The sequence below is a fragment of the Maylandia zebra genome, unplaced genomic scaffold (genome assembly GCF_041146795.1).
Source record: "Maylandia zebra isolate NMK-2024a unplaced genomic scaffold, Mzebra_GT3a scaffold03, whole genome shotgun sequence".
Classification (NCBI taxonomy): domain Eukaryota; kingdom Metazoa; phylum Chordata; class Actinopteri; order Cichliformes; family Cichlidae; genus Maylandia; species Maylandia zebra.
Window position 1 is genome coordinate 3025074 of NW_027490033.1, and position 22122 is coordinate 3047195.

A 22122-nucleotide genomic window follows, 5' to 3' on the forward strand; every position below is an offset into this window, starting at 1 on the left:
GTTCACCTTCTACTGTCCTTCCACTTTTATGCACTTCTATTTTAGACATAGTAAAAGTTTCAGTGTAGACACAAGAGGTGAAATAAGGAGGGTGCAAGTCTTCCTGCTTTCACTATAGTCTACCTCACACTGTCAGCCACAGTTACTTCCTCACCAGCATGACTGCACGGAAACTCTGCTTTCTCCTGCTTCTGCTTGTGGTTTTTAGCAGTGAAGGTAAATATATATAATTTAAAAAGAAAAGCTGTAAAGCCAGGTGTTTAAGAAGAAAGCTTTAGTTAGGTTAGTGAAATAATATATGTGATTGATTTTCCCACAACAACAAATATATAGAAACTATAATCCCGATTTTGTTTCATTTTAACTGGAACAATTTATAGAGACTCTTGTGAAGACAATTGGAAAGAAACCCGATTCCACTCAAATATGCAGCAAAACAACTCTGAATATTACTGTGATGATACTGTGTGAGATCAGCACAGAGAGGAGCCGAGGAGAACAGTGTCGTCTGCTCTATCGTTACGACCGAGGCTTTATTCATGGCTGTGACTCCAGGTTCACACTGATCAAAGAAAATGAGACTGTGTTTCTCCACCTGCTCAACTTAACATCTGAAGACAGTGGGAACTACACCTGTGAGTGTGGATTTCGTGGTGGATTGTATGTTCTCCATCTCAGTGTGACTGTGAGAGGTAAAAACATTTTCTATTTATACCCACACCGCAGATTCAAGGTGGATGTTTGGAACTGCGTTAACACTTTCTTTTCTGTCATACATGGTTTGAGGTCGTCATTCCCGCCTGCAGCGGATTAATGAAAGGTTTCAGTCAGGAGATGAACATCTGGAATGTTTTTAAGCTCTTCTTCTGTCTAATTTGTTTAAAATTTCATTATAAAACTGCTCCAATCACAACTTTGGTGTTATTTCATCAGTGAAATGTTTGAATGATGCAATTGTAACTCTAATGTAATGAAAAGATAAACATGTTTTCCACTTTAATATAACAGGCTAATGCAAATTTCGTGACTTTTCATGTTTTCAAAATGAAGTTTTTTTGTGTGTGTGTGGCAACATTCAACAGACGATGGAGATTCTTCTGGCATGAAGTTCATGGCTACAGTTCCCATCATTTCTGCTGCTGCTTCACTCATCAGTGTGGCTGTGATAACCTGTGGTTACAGCCTGAGGAGAAATCCTCGCAGGTGAAAACTTTTACTGACGCACTTAAACTCATGAAATGACCCTTTGAAATCACTTGAGCACATTACTGCATACAGCAGCCACTGTGGTGTTCAAAGTATCTCATAGGTTCTTTTCAAACACCACACATTAGTTGTAGACATAGCTAGTCTTGTTTTTGAGGTATTTTTCACCCCATGACCTCTGATGTTTTTATCCTAACAGAGAAAACAGATCAGGTCTAACTAACTTAACAGGATCTGAAACTCGCCAGATGTTTGTCAGTTTTCCATAGTTCTGTTTTACACTTAATTGTGCCGAGGCTGCAGTGCATTATGTCTGTGTTTTAAGCTGCACTTTAATTAAATGTAAATGACAGTGTAAATTGTTGTTTAGGACAAAGAGGACCGCTACATGAGCCTTCATCGGCAAAACATCGATGTCTACCAAACTATCTCCTCCGGTCGCCTTCATCATGATGCTGAGGCCACTGCATGTCACAGTCATGTACAATAATAATCAGAGATGGAGTTTTTACCCTGACTACGTGATCTATAAAACTATGATGCTAGACATGCTATCTATAAAAGACACTGACATTTTAACTTGCCAGCATCATGTGTACTGTTAGTTTGTTTTGCACTGAAAAAAGAGAAAAATATTAACGTCCAGTAAAACTTGTAATGATGTTGTGAATGAATTGCCTTAATTCATGGCTTTTAACACCATTTAATTTCTGTTTTTTATCTGGTTTGAATGTTGAAAATCCTGCCACTTGGCTCTGTGGCCTCTGCCACCATTATGGTTTTTGCTATACTGGTCCACTTGATTACTTCCCCTGCCGGTGGCGGACTCCCTCAGGTGTCGGTGCCTTGGTGGTTCTTTGTATCTGGGGGTGGGCGTCCGGGTACACACCGGCTCACTCCTTGGCGGCCGCTTATTGGGGCTCGCTCGGGCCACTTTGGAGGTGGGGTGCCCCCGGCCTCTCGGCCTGGGGCTCGGTCACTCAGGCACAGCTGGCTGCCGGCGGAGCTCACGGGCGCGTCACTGCAACTCCCCCTGGCTTCTGCTCCGCGGCTGCTGAATGAGCTCTCATCTGGGACTCTCCTTAGCTCTTACTGGGACAGTGGCGCGGCTGCCCCTCTGTGGGTCTTCCTTGGTCTCTTGTGTTCTGGGGGCCTCTGGATGTCTGGAGTTTTGATCTCCTCCATACCTGCTTGATACCATAGAGGACGGGGCTGTGGCTCCCCACACTCTCTAGCAGATCATTACATGGAGAAACCTTTGGAATGCAAGCATGCTGATCCACACAGGTATGCACACAGGTGTACACATGGGTATTCATAGACGCGGACTACAGCTTTCTTGGCTGCTGCCTCAAAGCACACTGTGCGCTGTCTATCTTGCGTGCTGCACAATATCGTTTACTATTTAGTAACTATTGATATCTATGACTAGCTAGTTTATTGTGATGGTGCTTTTTTTTTTTAATTATTATTATGTTGCTCTTTGTTGTTTGCTGTCTCCCCTGTTTTTTTTGTTTTTCTTTCTCTCCATACAGGTGACCCAGGAGTTTTTTTTTTTTTTTTTTTTTTCTCTCTTCCCCCCCTTCTCACCGTCTCTTCTCCCCTTTGGTTTTCTTTCTTCCTCTCCCCCTCTTTCTTTCATTTTTTCCCCCTGTCCTATTAAAAAAAAAAAGAAAAAAAAAAAGAATTTGATTATGATTTTACTTTATTTTGAGTCATTAGAATCAGAACGGGGGTCAGGAAAGAAGAAAAAAGATAAGCTGGGGAGAAAGTTAACAGAAGAAGAGGGAAAAATAGAGAAGAAGAGAAATAGATGGAGAGGAAGAGAGAAAAAATACTGAAAATCTATTTCATCATCTGCTGAAAAACACAAGGAAAAACCAACACAGTGGGGAACCCACAGCAACAACCAATAATATGCAGTAAGTAGGCTAGTAAGTAGTAGTAAATAATAGATATTAAATGTTACTGAGCAGTAAATGGGCCCAGAGGGCCGAGACCTGAGGGCACCCCACCCGCAGCACAGGCCCAACAGAGCCAGGGGGCCGGGCCCCACCGAGCAGCCGCCCAGAGTGAGCCACTAAACACAGAGAACCACTAATGCACTGTGGGTGGGGGCACCAGCTACTGGCAGGAAGTGTGGTGGGGGGAAATAATACGTGACTATTTTTATGTGGAGTGGAATTAAACTGCCATAGAATATGCTTGTGGTGGATTTGACTCAACACAAGCGTATTGTCAAAGTGTTCTTTGGCATGCATCGAGACAGTTTCTCAGATACTGAAGTGACTTGAGCAGAGCCAGTTAAAGCCTACTGTGCTTGAGTGGGCAGCTCAAGTTTCCACGTGGAAGGTTTAGTGAGACAAAGACAGGAAGTTAAAGCTGCTGACTAATAATCTGCAGGTTCCTGATTTGAGTCTCTGTTAAGAGGATGGTGTCTCTGAGATAATTGCTTTTGTGCATCGATAAATAAACAGGGAAATAAATGAATAGAAAAAAGCATCCGAGCGGATGTGCACCGATGGTGTGCCCACTGGTCTTAAAGTGCCTTTGCGCCCCTTACCATTTATGGAGGTCCCATTTGGGCACATTGGCATGGACCTATAGTGTACATGGATATTGCTTTGTATTAGTTCTGGTATATTATACAACACAATAACATGATGCAGTGCTGCTGTGCACCATTTCTGCAAAGAGTGTGGTGCAAGCAAGGAAGATAAGATAACTCTTGCACAGTCATACCTAGTGTTAGATTTTGTATTGTTGATTGTCATTTATGCTTAGAAATATTTACTCATATATGCTTAGAAGTGTATAATCAATTGTAGATTGAAAGAATGTCTCATCCTAAAGAGGTCTGTAACAACTCTGTGTAGCATGAAGAGGGGAGTGCGTTCATTCCTCTACACAGAGTGTCCTGGCATAGATCACACTCCCTAGGAGAGGTAATCTTTTCTTATTGATTTATGGTATAGCAAACACACGTATATCTGTTTGAGTGTAAGAGCCTTTTGTTCAGATGGACTTGCTAACTCCTGGCACCAGCTTTGGGGAATCTTCACAGGGTCACATCTTGACCTCACACAAAACACACACACACACACACACACACACACACACACACACACACACACACACACACACACACACACACACAGGCAAGGTACTCTTTGTGTGTATGTAGACGTCATATGTTAATGAACCTATGCATATTCATGTAACCTCAATAAAAGAACAGTGGTACGGGAGAGCGGGCGAGAGCAACTGGGGTCAAGCGAAGGAACGGCGTTTGTCCGGTCTCTCCCGTGCACGAGAAACATGAAGAACTTTGCCTACTTGTGTCTTGCTTTGCAGTGTAATTATATTGTCCTCAACGTTCCAGCGGATGGGTTCAAGCTACAAACCTATCACCTAGTACAATAATACAACAAAATTGGAAACTGTCCCACCATAACACAATCATTTAGATACAATATTGGACTTTGTTTACATGTAACTGCACAAATAGAATTTAGAAATGTAATTATTGACAAGAGTGAACAACCACTTATAATGTAATCTACAGCTGTGACCAAACAGCTAGATAGAGAATCAGAAGTGTTGTGTTTTCTACAAAGTTTGCTGTCTCAGTGAGAGTCATATGTCATATCATTTCAAACAGTGGCGATCCAGAAATGTTGTACAAACGAGTAAGACTAACTATAGACTTTAGCCAAAGTTGTTAAGTTAGCTAAAGAGTTGGGATTGTGTGTAAGGCATAAATAAACCTAAAATGCAATGTTTTGGACGTTCTTTGGCACATTTCCCTACTGTAGGGGTCTCTGCAAGCATACGGGGCTCTGAGAGGGAACAAGATGACAACGAGGACTTCTACTGGAAACAGTCGATCATGTCTGTCAAAGCTGAATTCAGGGCAAACTAGGCTAAATTAGTGTTTTTAGCTAACAGCTACAGTAAGCATAAAAGTGACTGTTGGGCTATTATTTGTTAACAGGGGCGATTTTAGTCCATTTTAGGGTGCTTTGGTTCATTTTTGGGGTGCTTTGATTCATTTTGGGGGTGCTTCAGTACTTACTTACTTTTTTTTTGACAATATTTCCTGTTTGTGTGACACACTACTAAAAATATAAAAGGCAGAACTTGGTTGAGAGGTAACTTTCTTTTTTTTTTTTGGCCTGTCCCGTTTGGCTCTTTTGCATCAGAATTATTGTCTAAAGGCAAAGAAAGATGCCCAATGGATTTACTTTACCAAATTGACCATCCCAGCCTTGCCGTAATGGTCCATTTGATTCACCTTTTATTGTTTATTTTATTTTCACTTGCTGAATACGGGACAGACTTGACTGGAGGAAAGAAGGGGAGAAAGAAAGAGGGAAAGAGAAACAGCTGAGAAGAGGGACGGGGGAGAAGGGCAAAAAACATAAACCAACAGAATGAGCAGAAGAAAAAAAATGCATCTATCAATCACCTGGATCACCTGCTGAGAAAGAAAAAAGAAAACAAGCAGAAGAGAACAAGAGTAATAGAATAAACAACATCACAATGATATATGGGAATATGACAGTAAATACTAAATATTAAACATTATTGTGCAGCACATAAGATCAACAGAACACAGTGTGCTTTGAGGTAGGAGCCAAAAAGGGTGTAGTTTGTGGGTGTGATCACCCGTGTGTACACCTGTGAGCATGGACGTGCTTGTTTTTTTAAAAGGTTCCTTCATGTAATGATCTGCTAGGGAGTGTGGGGGGGCCACAGCCCCGTCCTCCAGGGCATGAAGCAGGTATGGAGGAGATCAAAACTCCAGACATCCAGAGGCCCCCAGAACACAAGAGACCAAGGAAGACCAACAGAGGGGCAGCTGCGCCACTGTCCCAGAAAGAGCTGAGGAGAGTCCCAGATGAGGGCTCACTCAGCAGCCGCGGAGCAGAAGCCAGGGGGGGTTGCAGTGACGCGCCCGTGAGCTCCGCCGGCAGCCAGCTGCGCCTGAGTGACCGAGCCCCAGGCCGAGAGGTCGGGGGCACCCCACCTCCGAAGTGGCCTGAGCGAGCCCCAGGCTCCAGGCCCCGATAAGCGGCCGCCAAGGAGTGAGCCGGTGTGTACCTGGACGCCCATCCCCAGACACAAAGAACCACCAACGCACCGATGTCTGAGGGAGTCCGCCACTGGCAGGGGAAGTGGTGGTAGGGGGAGAGAGGCCTCCAAACCTTGGAGGGCCTGAGATGTCCCCAGAGAGGTGGCGCCTGACACCCAACCTGACATATAGACACAGACATACAGGCACACACAGACACAAACATCCATTCCCACCCTCATGCTCTCATATGCACTTACTCCACACTCAACCAACGTGGAGACAGACATAAAGAGACGCTGTACACACGATCACACTCCCCAAGCGTACTCTACGAACCGGGTCTAGGTACCCTTGCCCCTGGAGGGGGGGACTGCACCCAGACCTAGGTGGTGAGAGGTAACATTTTAACAAAAGTATCCATAATATTTTTTAATATTTTGTAATAATTTATTTGTAATAATTTATTCTGTTTCAGGAGTGTTTTTATGTATCTGTATTATATTATACAAACACATTAAAAGTGAATCTCTGTCCAAAATATGCACTCAGTTTACTTCTTACTCACTGTGAGCATCATTCATTATTCTCCTCCAGTAATTAAGGTTAGGATATGTATTTTTTTTATTCCAATCCATTCTTCTTTGGCAGCATTTAAATAACCTTGATCAGAATTGATGGTTTTGTTACAGACTTTTCAAAAAAATGTTTTGCTTTTCTTTCACAAATGTGGGATTAAATTGTTAAAAAGTACAAAACAGTGATGTCATGTTTTGTGACGAGGACCCAGGCACAGAGAGACTTGATGGATTTAATAATCTTTTGATTTAATAAAGAAATTTGCAGACGTGCACAGAGACGGTAAAATTATGATGACTGATAAAGGAGGCGAAGACAACAGACGACATGAGGACAGGGAGGATGCAGGGACCGACAGAGACGGGGAAGAAGTCTCATTGTGACGAGTAAAGTGTATCTTGGCTGGCTGGGCAGCTCTCTGGGTGCTCAGCCCCCCAAAGCTCTGATCCTAGAATCCTCCTTGAATTGTGTTAATACAGTATGTCAAAATGAAAGCATAACTGTACAGGGTGGGCCAGTTATATGGATACACTGTAATAACATAGGAATGTAGGCATAGGCACATTAGTATATGTGAGGGGGCAAACTCCTCAAGTTGGGTGGTGACCATGGTGGCCATTTAGAAGTCGGCCATCTGATACCAAATGATACCAAACAAGGCAAAGTAAATAATTTTTAAAGGTGAATGTAGAGGAAACACCTAAAGTTGTCACGGCTGGGGCAGCAGTCGTGTGGTGGAGTGAATGAGGACCAAGATGCAGACGGCGGTGGAGATGCGAGTGGAGATTTATTTACAGTGAAAATAACAAAGGTGAGGGAAGAAGTGAACATCAACCTAAACTGGGAAGAACTAACAGACAAAGCAGAAAACATGAGGGCAGCAGGGAAACACAGAGATGACACGAAGAAGGCAGAGAGACGTGGAGAAACACCGATGGACACGGAGACTTTTCACCTGTTCCTTTTGTTTGAAGTGGCCGAACTTGGCCACAGTAGGACGTGGTCTCCCGGTCGCAGCCCGCATGGGGCCGATGCGATGCACTCTATCAAACGCGATGTTCTTCACCGTGTCCTCCAGCAGCTTCAGGTGGGTTTTGATGAAGTTTTTGCACTCTGAGCCTTCTTCATCACAAGATCCTGGAAGCACTGATCAATGTAATCTTGGAGAGCCTCTAAACTCTCCCCGTTGTTCTCCAGGGTGTTGGAGATGATTTAGACAAATGTTGTTAGTTAGAAGACTATTGATAAGTGTATTTGGTAATACTGAAGCTTAAAGGAATTTGTTCAATTCTAAACTACCATTCACTTTAATTTTCCGCCAAAATCTCCGGCGTCTGACGTCAGTTACAACATGAGTCGCTTACCTCTGTCACTCTGAAGTCACATTGAGTTTTCCTCACTGACTGTTTTAGACAGGATTGTGGGAGCAACACAAAAAGCAGCTTCAGCTGGAAACACACAGTTTAGTGTCTTTGCTGCTCGCTTTAAGTCACAATAAACAGGAAACTCATTGTGTCTCATGTCAGAATCAAATCACTCATATACAGGACAGGAAGAGGCGGAGCTTATTCCCTGCAGGGAGAGGTTAGCAGTCTGTGTCTTTCTCATTTCTGACTCCTAAAGAGCTGAAAAACACAGGCTGTTATTGGTTTGATTTGATTTGATTGATTTTTATTGATTAGCATTCAAATATCTCAGTGAAGACAGAACAAAGATCTACCACAAAGAAAGCATGAGACAAGGCTAATCAAAAGGTATTGGCTGAAGCATTTGCTTATTACGCCAACCCTTTTAACAAAAGATCTTTTTGCATGCAGCTCCTGTACACAGGGCTCGAAGCAAATAATAAAACAAAGCAAAAACAAAACAAACAAACAAACAAAAACAACTTTCCACCTTAGATAAGTAACGACATCAATATATATATTTTTCTAATACTCTATTTTTAAACATATTTTTAAACAAGGAAAATGAACTACACCTTTTTAAATCACTGTCATAACTATTCCACAGGTTAACTCCTCTAACAGAAACACATCTCTGCTTTATATTTGTCCTTATTAGAAATCTGTTCCCCTTAAGTCATATTGACTCTCTCTGACTTTGAACAGCTTCTGAGTACTGGGGCAAAGCAAGTTATTTTGTGCTTTATACATTATCTGTGCCATTTTATATTCAACTAAATCATAAAATTTCAGGGTATTCAGATTAACAAACAAAATGTTAGTTGGTTCTATATAGTTTAATTGGTTTATAATTCTTATAGCTCTTTTTTGTAACTTGAAAATATGAAGAGTGTTTGTTTTATATGCATTACCCCATATCTCCAGACAGTAAGTCATATATGGAAGCAACAGAGTACAATAAAGTGTGTATAATGATTTTTTGTTCAGGACATGCTTTGTTTTATAGAGAATAGCAATGGTTTTTGACATTTTTGTTTTCACGTGGTTTATATGAGACTTCCAACTCAGCTTATCATCAATCATCACTCCAAGAAATTTATTTTCGTTCACTCTTTCAATTTCAATTCCATTAACCCTTATTTTAGATACATTTTTCATTTGTCTAGTGCCAAAAATAATCAATTTTGTTTTCTTTATATTTAATGATAACTTATTTACATCAAACCAGTTTTTTAATATATTTAACTCCTTTTCCGCTGTAGTCAGAAGCTGTTCTAGGTTTTTACCTGAGCAGTACAGAGTGGTATCATCAGCAAACAATACACATTTTAACAGTTTGGAAACACTACATATGTCATTTATATATAATATAAATAATTTAGGGCCCAGCACAGAGCCCTGAGGAACACCACAAGTTACCTTCAACTGCTTAGATTTTACATTATTGAATTTGACATATTGATATCTTTCATCCAGGTAACTTTTCATCCACTTGTATGCTATCCCTCTTATGCCATATCTCTCTAGTTTATTCATTAATATAGAATGAGCAATTGTATCAAATGCCTTTTTTAAGTCTATAAAAACACCAACAATATATTCCTTATTATCTATAGCATTAGATATCCCTTCAACAAGTTCCATCACTGCCATCGAAGTGGACCTTTTCACTCTAAAGCCATATTGGTTATCACTTAGGAGATTATGCTTCTCAATATATTTATCAAGTCTATTAACAAATAACTTTTCTAAAATTTTTGAGAACTGTGGGAGTAGTGATATTGGCCTGTAATTGGTAAACTGACATCTCTCTCCGTTTTTATGGATTGGAATAACTTTTGCTATTTTCATTTGTGAGGGAAACACACCAGTTTGAAAGGACAGATTACAAATGTATGCGAAAGGTTGCACTATATATTCTATAATACTTTTAACTAATATCATGTCAATACCAAAACAGTCAGTGGACTTTTTATTTTTAAATGTCTTCACAATGTTAATTATTTCATTGGGGAATAAATCACGCCTGAGCTCTACCCACTTCGAGTCCAGAGAGTTTTATTCACACAGCGCTGGAAAGAGAAGCTGACCAGGGGTTACATTGGTGCCGTGAGCCGTCAATCGAGTGTTTGGACGGTGGACTCCTCTCAGCAACGTGGGCCAGTTTCAGCGCTGCACGTTTGTGATTCATTGTTGTTCTTTCTGACACATTTAAAAAAAAAAAAAAAAAGGAGCATATATAGCATTTTTGTTCTATTCTAGTTGTTGTGATGGACATCACAGAGGAGGGATCGAGTACTCCTAATGTTGTTGGTAGGGGTAGGGGGTTGTTATGTTCCCCTTTGCGTTTGCGTTATGACACTCCTGTTAGTGGGCGTGGTTTTGTTAGGGGGGATAGTCAGGGGATCCCAGGGCCCCAGTCCAGTGAAGGGGTTGTTGTCCCCCCCCCTAGCCCTGTGTCACACACGTCTCAGAACAACAGTTCACCTTCTCCTAACCCAGATACTATTGCCACGGAGATTGTGAGTCAGATGGGGGATGTGATCCAACTGGTTGGTCAGAGAGTAGCGCAGAGTATCTTAACCCAGCTCAGCCCGTCTGCTAGTACCCCCTTACCTGCACCCACGGCCACACCTTTCCATGCTGTGTCATCTACATCTGCTGTTGATGCTGCGCCGGTGCAGTTTGTGTCCCACAGGAAGCTTAAGGACCCACCATGCTTCAGAGGGGATGGTTCTGAGCTCATTTCTGTGAGAGAGTGGGAGGATCTGATGAGAGCCTTTATAAAGCTGGGGAGTCTGAGACCTGAAGAACAGGCTGAGGAGATTCTTGTTCATTTGAGAGGCAAGGCTAAGGATGTGGTCCAGGTTGGCATTAGAAACAGTGTCGTAGATGTCACACGTGATCCTGAGGCTATTTTTGGAATCCTGAGGAGACACTTTGACTCTGCTCAGTGCTCACCTCTTCCACTGGCAGACTTCTACACCACTCTCCCAGAGAAAGGCGAAAGTGCATTCGATTACTGGCTTAGGCTGCACCGTGCTGTTGATCTTGCTGTTGAGCGCCTGAAGGAACGAGGACAGGCATTGGGTAGCCCCAGCACTGAGGTCACCCGAATGTTCATCAAAAACTGTCCCTCCCCTGAGCTTGCCATGATCTTTAGATCAAAGACAATTGATAAATGGACAGCCAATGAGGTCCAGGAAATCCTGTGTGAGTCCCACTCTGGAGGAACGTTGAACTCAAGCAGCACGACAGCCGAGAGAGTTGCAGTGAATGCGCAGCAGATATCAACAGCGTTGCCTGTCCAGCCAACAGAGAAGCACATTCAGCCACAGTCGACAGATTCAGCTGCTTTGGAGCGGCTCATAGGCATGCTTGAGAAGGTTCTTCTGCAAAGATCCTTTCAGTCTGGTTTGACCACGCGGCCTAACTCCAGACGTTCCAGGATTGAGGGCCTACATGATAAGCCCTGCTCCGTCTGTCATGATATGTCTCACACAGCTTTCATGCACTGCCGAGATCACAAACTCTGTTTTCTGTGCCACTCAAATGACCACACCAGGCGTGCCTGTCCTGGATCCTCGTCGTCTTCTGCCCCTCGACGGTCGGAAAACTAGTTGATCCACATTTGAGGGAGGAAAGTGTGGATCATCTGAGTGACTCTCCCACTTGCGACAGCGATGACCTGGGATCCATGTATGAATCTCTGTGCTCCACTTCGCCACCTGGTACGACAGTTGTCTTCCAAATGACGCAAAGAATTAAGAAATCTGACAATTTGTTTTATACGACTGTGGGGACTGTGGGCAGAGTTTCACTGAGAGCCATGATCGACAGTGGCTCTATGTCGTGCTCTATTAGTGAGGCTACTGCTACGCGGCTTTTACAGTCCTGCCCTGATCTGAAGCTCGAACCAGCTAATGACGTTGTTGTTGGTGCTGGGGGTCACCAGTTCCAACCTAAAGCAGTTTGTGATTTGCAAGTGACTCTTTATGGTTTCAAGCTGCTCATCCCCATGCTGGTTATTCCAGGCCAAAGTGACGACATGATTATTGGCAGTAACGCTATTAAGTCGTTGATTCATGTAATGAAGAATACGGATGAGTATTGGAGGCTTGTATCTATCTCAGGTGATGTCACCAATGATGACTGTAGACAGTTTTTATCCATGCTTTCCAATGTTGAGCGTTGGCGAGGAGGGGCGGTGCCTGATAAGATTGGCACAGTGAAGTGTTACGCTGGAACCCATTCAGGAACACCTTGTGTGGGGTAAATTACCTCCCTCTTCACCTCTATCAGCAGGCTGCACTGTTATTGTTGAGCCTACACAGTCTAATACTGAAGCTTAAAGGAATTTGTTGAAAGGAAGAGGCGGAGCTTATTTCCTGCAGGGAGAGGTTAGCAGTCTGTGTCTTTTTCATTTCTGACTCCTAAAGAGCTGAAAAACACAGGCTGTTATTGGCTGGCTGACACTGGGATTAATGTCCTTGAAGCCAGCAGTCTTTAATGTCCAGGTTCAGAACGGGCAGGTGAAAAACAGTCCTTTATGTCCTCTGATGTTCAATAAACTGTCCTGATTACTGAGGGAGCAGAGAAAGTGTCTCCATCACTCACCACAGCTGGATGCTCTGAAATCCTGGAATCCAGCTGTGGAGAGGAGCGCCGGCGGCGTGGACGCAGTTTAGTAATCAGGGAACGGGAGACAGGAGGGAAACACAGCTGGGACCAATTACACACACGAGACAGGAAACAGTAACACAGGACTGTCAAAGTAAAACAGGAAATATAACACAGAGTCCAAAGTAAGGAGACGTGGGACACAGTGAAGACACAGAAACAGAAACCAGAACTATAATCACAAAACAAACTCAGAAACATAAAGAGTGAATCAGCTGATTCAGTGTTTGTGACAAAAACATGGATCCTGGTTAATAACTTTTATTTGTTTGTTTCTGTATTATTTTGTGTATCGTTCTTATGAGCTGTTGTTTTGTCAGTGAAATATTATTTCATTGTTTTAAGCTTTTTGTTGACTTTGAAGTGCTTAAGTTGATATTTTTGAACATTTAATTTGTTCGATTATTGTCGAGTCGATAAAACTGTCAAACGCACAGCTGCTTCCAGCACGGCCGGAGGAGAGGTGGCCGAGCAGACGCACAACACACACAGCTCACAGGTTTGCATTTCTAGATATTGCAGATGTTGCAGAAATTGAGAGTAAAGAACTCAGAGATCCAGCGCTGTCTCCTGCCCCTTATTTATACACCACAACACAACGACAGGCGTAACTCACACAAACGGGTAACATGAGGCTCAGATGCTTTGGACGTGTTCACATATACTGGACACAGAATGATGAAGATGGAGCTGCAGGAAGGAGGAAAAGAGGAAAAACACAGAAAAGATTCACAGATGTGGTGAAAAAGGACACGACAGCTTCTGTTTGTTAGTTTGGTTTTTCTTTATTTGGTAAAGATTCAGAAATAAAGAGAAGATCACATGTTTGAATATTATATTAACGTTCTGTAATTACAACAAGTTGTAAAATCTTTCCAGAGTGAGACAGAGACTGTGCAGAGACTGTAGAAGGACAGAGCAGCAGCAGAGCAGTCCAGATACACTGATGATCCTCTGTCAGATCCAGAGGGACACACAGGGCTGATGCTGGACTCTACATTGTGTCTGACAGTGGAGCTGTTCTCAGAGCAGTTCACTCTGCAGCACTGACAGTCATCTGCACTTCATTCCTCTGTCAGTCACTGCTGGATGAAGCTCTCCTCTCCACCTCCCAGTAACATGGCCCAGTCAGAGCGTCTCTACACACAAGCTGCTGCTGCTTCAACCTCTCTGGATCATCAGGACACAGCTGCTCCTCTCTCAGCACACACACCGTCCTGTTTAATGCCATGGTTGCCACCTGCAGAGAGAAGGAGGAAGAGCAGAGGAGATAAACGAGTGTTTCCAGAGACTCTTCATCAGCTGTCAGTCAGTGATGCAGCACATCCAGTATAAAGAGCAGCAGGGACGTCAGTGCTGGGACTGTACTAGGACTCATTGTTGCTTCACTTTTTCTAATCTTTGGATTTTTATTGAAGTTGCTGAAAATGTTTTTCCCTCCTAGTTTGAGTTTGGACTTTCATTCATTAGAAGAACCTTGGTGTGTCCACTCTGAGCTCTGTAGGAACCCCAACAACAAGCCCAACAATCCAGATGGACGGTTCCAGCTGTTAACTGGAGGAATTCCATCCAAACATCTGCTCTCACTAAATTCTTCCTCACCTACAGACTGTGTTCTTCACTGCTTTAAACTTGGAAATCAATGCAGTCATTGGTCTGCGTGCTGCTTTGTTCAGAGAGCTGATTGGCTGTTGACAGTGTTTGATCAGAGCGTGTCAGCCGTTACTATGGTGACCATAAAGGTGAGAAACAGGAAGTGTTTGTGTCCAATCCTGAAGCCTGTCACCGTTCTCCTCTCACAGCTTCACTGAGAAGCTGCAGCTTTACAGGAAACACTGGATCTTTGTTTCATACTGACTGTGTTTAGTACAATACTGCTGACAGCACCACCCACTCACTCCATCACTCTACTTAAAGCAGAGACTCCAGTCTGTAGTCTGGACTCTGCTGAAGATCAGACAGCTGCTTCACATCTGGATCCTTCAGGTTGTTTCCCCACAGGTCCAGCTGTCTCAGATGGGAGGGGTTGGACTTCAGTGCTGCTGCCAGATAATCACAGCTGATCTCTGACAAACCACAGTTCTTCAATCTGTATAAAGAATGAAAGATGTAAGTTTATTAGACAAAGTGCTTGAAATCATTCAGTGTTTCATCATCTGTTCAGAGCTGAAGAAGGTTCAGAATGTAGAAGTTTAGAAAATGGAAACTCCAAACAGCTGAAGCCAACAGGAAGCAGCTTCAAACAAACACAACAAGAGAAAAAACTCTGAATGTTTCACATTAAAGTCGTACATTTCTCATAAAAACAGGACAAAGACTTGAAAAAGTCGTGTTTTTCCTTCCAGGAACCACATGGCTTCACTTTTAAAGGTGAAGTGTGACAGAAATGGACATATTTGAAGTCCAACACCTTTTTCCAGTCACATTATTAAAGCAGACAAACTACAAGCTCATTTTCATTCCAACAAGTCATCTTCTGACCTGGACTAACAACACTGGTCTCTATGTGCAGCTGGCTGTGAGACCAGTGCTCAGGGAGCGTCTACAAAGTGCAACACTGAAAGAACATCACACACTCATTTGCTTCCAGCACTTTCACACAAACATCTACTGTCATTATTGTCACCAAACTCTGTGGATCCTTTATTGCAAATTCAAATGGGATCAAATGGTCAGACAAAAGAGGGTTATGAGGAAATATGATGAAATGTTGTGTATTAGCAGCAACTTATTGAATCTTTTTCCTCAGAAACCAAACAAAATGATTGACAAACATGTTTTTACAAACTCAGTGTTGGACTTGGATCAGCAGGATAAGCTGATGTTTAAAGGCATTTGAGTCTCGCTGTATGAGAGTCCAGTTCTTACTCAATATTTATGGATGAATGAAACAGAGACTGCAGCAAACAGAGACTGCAGCGTGTTGTGCGCTCTGCTGAGAAGGTGATTGGCTGCAGACTCCCATCTTTGCAGGACCTGTACACCTCCAGGACATTGCGGCGTGCAGCTCGGATCTCAGCTGACCCTTCTCACCCTGGACACAGTCTGTTTGACCTGCTCCCCTCAGGCAGGAGGCTCCGGTCCATTCGCACCAGAACCTCTCGCCATAAGAACAGTTTCTTCCCCTCTGCTGTCGGACACATGAACAATAACCATATGACTGTTCCCATCACTAACACATGACCCTACGCTGTGTTCACTGCATCATTCCATGTTTGGCACTGATCACCACCTGCACTCATGTATATATCTTTCAACGTAGCACTCTTAATTCTTATTCTCATGTATATATCTCATGTATATCTCATGCACATATCTTCCCACGTAGCACTTTTAATTCTTATCCCTACTTTTATTTTTTTCCATGTCTATTTAAGTGCTATTTATGACACTATGTTTGCACTGAAGCACCGCAGCAATTTCCTAATGTTGTAAACCTGCTCAACATTTGGCAATAAACCCCTTTCTGATTCTGATTCTGATTCTGATGATGTTCTTTCAGTGTTGCACTTTGTAGACGCTCCCTGAACCTCACAGCCAGCTGCACATGGACCAGCTGACATTACCCAGCATTAGAGGCGGCTGTAAAAAATTCATGTTCCCATTTAAATGGTTTTAATTTGAATAAAACGATGTTGATTCATTCAATCCTGAATCGATGTTTAATATAAATGTATTTTGCCAGAATCTCAGGTTAAAGCTCACAAACTATTTCAACAAGCAGCAAACAGCTAAAACAGTAAATGAGAGCAGCTAAACACACAAAGATGGAAACACAGAGCGTGGATCGTTCACTCGACGGCACGTACACGGACACGCCGTCGGGGCTGAAAGTGGACAGCTCACAGATCCTGAAGCTGCAGGTTTCATCTGTCTCCAACCAAAACTGAGTGAAGCAGCAGCAAAAGAAGATCCAAACTCTGCTTCACGTTTGATCAATATGCTCATGAATTCTCTCTGACTTTGGCTGTTCCTGCCTGCACAGCTCTCTCTCTCTCAGTGTACTCCAAGAACAGCTTCAAACATCTGTTTCTGCATCATTCACTGTTTATTAGCCACCAGTCTGCTGTTGTGTTCAGTGCTGTCGGCCTCTGACAGTAAAGCCTCATTTCTGCTGTTCCATGGAAACTTTTTAAAATGATGACAGATTACAAACTCTCAGCTGTGTCTGTAATCAAACCTCTGTAACTTTGCTTCACTTCAGCAGCATCAGCTCATGTTCACATGTTGCTTCATGGTTTGCTTCAGTTTTTGATCGACTGCAGAATATTTTGAAGGTTATCTGCTATAAAAAGCCAGAAGAGGAAAATCTGCTTCATGTGTTTCTGTTTGATCCTCAGTGACTTTGACACAAAGGCCTCTGCTGTGATGATCACACCTCTGATCAAGTCTCACAGTGTCACAACTGATAAATGATCAGAGTTAGAATATTTCTGACTGTCTGCTGTGTGCCGTGACCTTTGACCTGCTAAAGACAGTCAGCTGTGGATTATTCATTGTTGTGTCTGATACTTAGAACTGTGAGGAAGAAGCTACACAGTTAATCAGGGTCCCCTCTCTCTGAATCAGGAAAGGTGGGCAGGCCGCGTGTGGGCCGCGGGCCATACGTTGAGTATCACTGTTTGAAATGTGAACATTGTTCTGCTGCAGTCAATGGACTAAACCAGAGAAGAAGAAAACAGACTTTACCATGAAGATCCTCAGTGTGGATCAGTATAATATCAGCCTGATGTCTGCAGTTTAGTGTCAGCACAACTTTCACATCATATTCATCTCAGCACAACTAAAACATGCTGACTGACCTCAGAGTTTCAAGTTTACATCCTGGACTCTCCAGGAAACCACACAGCTGCTTCACATCTGGATCCTGCAGCTTGTTGTTGGAGCTCAGGTCCAGCTGTCTCAGATGGGAGGGGTTGGACTTCAGTGCTGCTGCCAGATAATCACAGCTGATCTCTGACAAACCACAGCTCTTCAATCTGTATAAAGAATGAAAGATGTAAGTTTATTAGACAAAGTGCTTGAAATCATTCAGTGTTTCATCATCTGTTCAGAGCTGAAGAAGGTTCAGAATGTAGAAGTTTAGAAAATGGAAACTCCAAACAGCTGAAGCCAACAGGAAGCAGCTTCAAACAAACACAACAAGAGAAAAAACTCTGAATGTTTCACATTAAAGTCGTACATTTCTCATAAAAACAGGAAAAAGACTTGAAAAAGTCGTGTTTTTCCTTCCAGGAACCACATGGCTTCACTTTTAAAGGTGAAGTGTGACAGAAATGGACATATTTGAAGTCCAACACCTTTTTCCAGTCACATTATTAAAGCAGACAAACTACAAGCTCATTTTCATTCCAACAAGTCATCTTCTGACCTGGACTAACAACACTGGTCTCTATGTGCAGCTGGCTGTGAGACCAGTGCTCAGGGAGCGTCTACAAAGTGCAACACTGAAAGAACATCACACACTCATTTGCTTCCAGCACTTTCACACAAACATCTACTGTCATTATTGTCACCAAACTCCGTGGATCCTTTATTGCAAATTCAAATGGGATCAAATGGTCAGACAAAAGAGGGTTATGAGGAAATATGATGAAATGTTGTGTATTAGCAGCAAGTTATTGAATCATTTTCCTCAGAAACCAAACAAAATGATTGACAAACATGTTTTTACAAACTCAGTGTTGGACTTGGATCAGCAGGATAAGCTGATGTTTAAAGGCATTTGAGTCTCGCTGTATGAGAGTCCAGTTCTTACTCAATATTTATGGATGATGTTCTTTCAGTGTTGCACTTTGTTTGGCACAAAATGAAATTATTTGGCCTCTCAGATGCTTTTAGAGATTCCCAAATGACTGATGATGACATCTCTGGGGTCTGATTGATAGAAAAAAATGTCTTTGAGACCTTTTGTAACTGACAAACTCTTCATCTGCTAACAACACTGAGTTGAATCTCCATGGCTGATAGTTGGAGCAGGCATCAGGAATACACATTGAAAAAGCAAGAGGAGAAATCACCAGAGTCTTATAATCACATTCTGTAACTAAAGGGAGACGTTTTTCTATACAAATATATGTTTTATGGACATTAGAAAAAAAAGAGTATTGACGTGAAGCAGGATTATGAAATCTCCATACATCAGCCAGCCCATAATTATCAAGAAAGCTCTGAATGACGCATGCTGAGTTTGGACTAAGTGTACTTTTGTGTGAACTGTGGTCCATAGCAGATAATGAGCAGTTTAGGTCTCCCTCAAAGATGATATTGTGTGATGACATATTGGGGAGCCGCGCAAAGACATTAGTGAAAAATCTGTGATCGTTCCAATTAGAGGCGTAGATATTTGCTAAGATCAAAGGAAAACCATAAACTATGTTTTCTGCACTTAAAATCCTGTAATTTTCTCATAAATCGACAGTGCGCCTTATGGATGAATTCTGGTTGTGCTTACTGACCTCGAACCGATTTTATGTGCTACACGGCGCTCAGAAACCTTTCAAAAGATGTTTTGGTACGACTTTGCTCAGCTACGAGGTCGCACCGCTTGATGGATTGTTGGAGCATTACAGCTACGAGGAGCCTCGCGGAGTGATACGTACTCTGCTTCAACGTAATATTACTGTATTGAGTGTGTATAAGGACCATAAATGGCACCTGTAAGAGACACGGTTACAAAGAGGGTTTCAAACTCCAGGCTGTCAGTCACGCAGTAGAACCTGGGAACAGAGCAGCTGCTTGTTATTATGCTCAGCGTCTGTTTACATTTTGACTGCACGATTGTGAGCTTTTTGTTATGCACAAAAACAACAGTTTTCTTTTATTTATGGAGCATTATTATTTAATAAATGCTGATCATTTATTTCTGAGTAATTGTTTCATGTACATCTACGCTGTATGTTAATAAATGTGCCTGTGTGAGATTTGGGACACAGCTTTGACTAAGAACTCTCTTTTTGTTCGTACTTTCTGGCTTTAAAAATATCGAGATATATATCGTATATCGCCATCCAGCTAAAGGATATCGAGATATGAACTTTGGGTCATATCGCCCAGTCGTAATATTGCAATAGGTTGTCCGTTAAACTCAAGCGGGGCTTGGGCCCTGGCACGGCGTAGCCACACAATCCTGGTAGTAGTGACGCTCGGCTATGACGGCGTGCGGGTTACCAGCTGGCTTTCTCAGGATAGGGCTCCTGTGTGAGCGGTCGACAATAACGTCTTTATCCATACCCAGCACTTCACGTAGTAGCACGGATACGGCCGTGGAGGAGCTCGAGTCCAGGCCCTCTGGGATCCCTATGATGTGGATGTTAGCTCTCCTCTTCCTGCCTTCATCACATTTATCCTTCAGGTCAGACAGCTCCTCCTTCATACTCTCTACTGTAGACTGCAGGGTGGTCACCTCATCGCTCCACATTGACAGCCCATCCTCAGCTTCTTTCACTGTAACCTTTACTCCATCAACTTCGCCGCACGTCGCCGCCATGCTGTTAGCGATCTCATTTCTCAGTCCTTGCACGTCAGCCCTTATATTGTCAAAATCTTCTTTCAATGCATTTCTGACTTCTTCTTTTAATAGCGTACTAATGTCCTCTTTAATGGATTGAAGAAGCTCCAGTTTTAGAGCAGTAGGATCCACATCACGCGCATCTGTTGAGTCTGCTCTTCAGCGGCCGTAGAGCTGGACGCTGCCCTTTGGCCATCATCGATACTCTCGCCCGAGATCGCACCGGGGCTAAAATATTCACCTGCTCAGCTGTTTTTGATCAGTTTGAGCCTGTGTGGTTTGATCAGGTGGAGGAACGATGTGATGCTATAAAGACATCATCTTGTCCAAATGATGTTGTTCCAACACGTGTTTAAAAAGATTTTAAAGGTTGTCGGTTCCGACATCTTAGCGATTTTTAACAGCAGTCTTAGTTCAGGTGTTGTACAGCCTGTTTTAAACATGCTGTTGTACAGCCTGTACTAAAAACCTGATCTGGATCCTCTGTCCGCTCAAACTTCAGGCCTATTTCAAAGCTTCCCTTCCTGTCGAAGATTTTGTAAAAGATTATATTTGCTCAGCTGCAATCTGTTGTAAAGGTTTCAGTCTGGTTTTAAAGCTCTTCACAGCACTGAAACTGCACTTTGGAAAGTTCTTAATGATCTTTTATCAGCCACTGATCAGGAGACTCCGCTGTGCTTTTGGATCTGACCGCTGCCTTGACCACAGCATCTTGACCTCACCATTGGAGCATGGCGGCATCAAGGGCGCTCTATTAGACTGGTTCAGCTCTTTTATTAAATCGCATTATTACATTTGGGGCTTATATTTGACGGCAATTTGAAAAACAGCTGAGCTCAGTTGTACAGCGGTCTTTCTTCAAACTGAGGCTTTTATCTAAGGTGAGATCATTTCTATCTTTTAAAAACCTTGAACGGGCGATCCACGTTTTCATGACGTCCCAGCTGGATTATTGTAACTCCTTATATGTTGGAGTTAGTGGGACCTGCCTGGCAAGACTGCAGCTGGTCCAGAAAGCTGCAGCTCGTCTTCTGACACAAGCTCAAAGACATTTATCGTCCCAACAACCACATATACGCTGGTCCCTCGCTGTAACACAGTTCACCTTTGGCGGCCTCGCTGTTTCGCTGATCTTTTTTGTGCAATTTTGCATGTTTTTGTTTTTTACAGCGCATTGTGTTCTGCGTCCTGATTGGCTGTAGACCATTGTCAGCCAATCTCGTGCCGTGTCTCCTGTACAGTACAGAATGTGTTCAAATTTACAGCAGTGTGACTCTGCAGTGCTGCACTGTATGTTTGTACGTTTTGTCCCCAACAAACAACAATGATGACGAGACGTTTTGCACCTGTGGTAGCAGCCAAAGGCAGAGGAAGATGCTGACCATCATAGTTTCAACAAGGAGGCAAAAAGGTTGTAACTGTCCACAACAAGAACATCGTAAGGATGGAGTCAGCTTTGGCTTTGTGGCTCAGTGACCGCAGGAAAAAGAACATCGTGCTGGACACCAACATTATCTGCAGAAAAACTCAAAAGCTTTATGAAACTTTACCTGACAGCGAGGAGCCCAGGCCATGGACGAGTGCTCCTCACACAGAAGCTCATTTAATGCCAGCAAAGGCTGATTTGACACATTTCAGAAACACTTTGCTTTCACTCTTTAATAATG

The 22122-nt window shown here is 42.8% G+C and overlaps 1 protein-coding gene and 1 long non-coding RNA gene across 2 annotated transcripts in view; one reads left to right on the forward strand and one right to left on the reverse strand.

Annotated features, from left to right (window-relative positions):
- Window positions 1–22122, reverse strand: part of LOC112432436 (protein NLRC3) — a 3307575-nt gene that overhangs the window by 2951207 nt on the left and 334246 nt on the right. The window lies entirely within an intron of this gene.
- Window positions 154–1443, forward strand: LOC112433084 (uncharacterized). The gene is made up of 3 exons (XR_013096229.1): window positions 154–216; window positions 381–692; window positions 1083–1443. It is a non-coding gene; the product is annotated as an uncharacterized LOC112433084 (long non-coding RNA).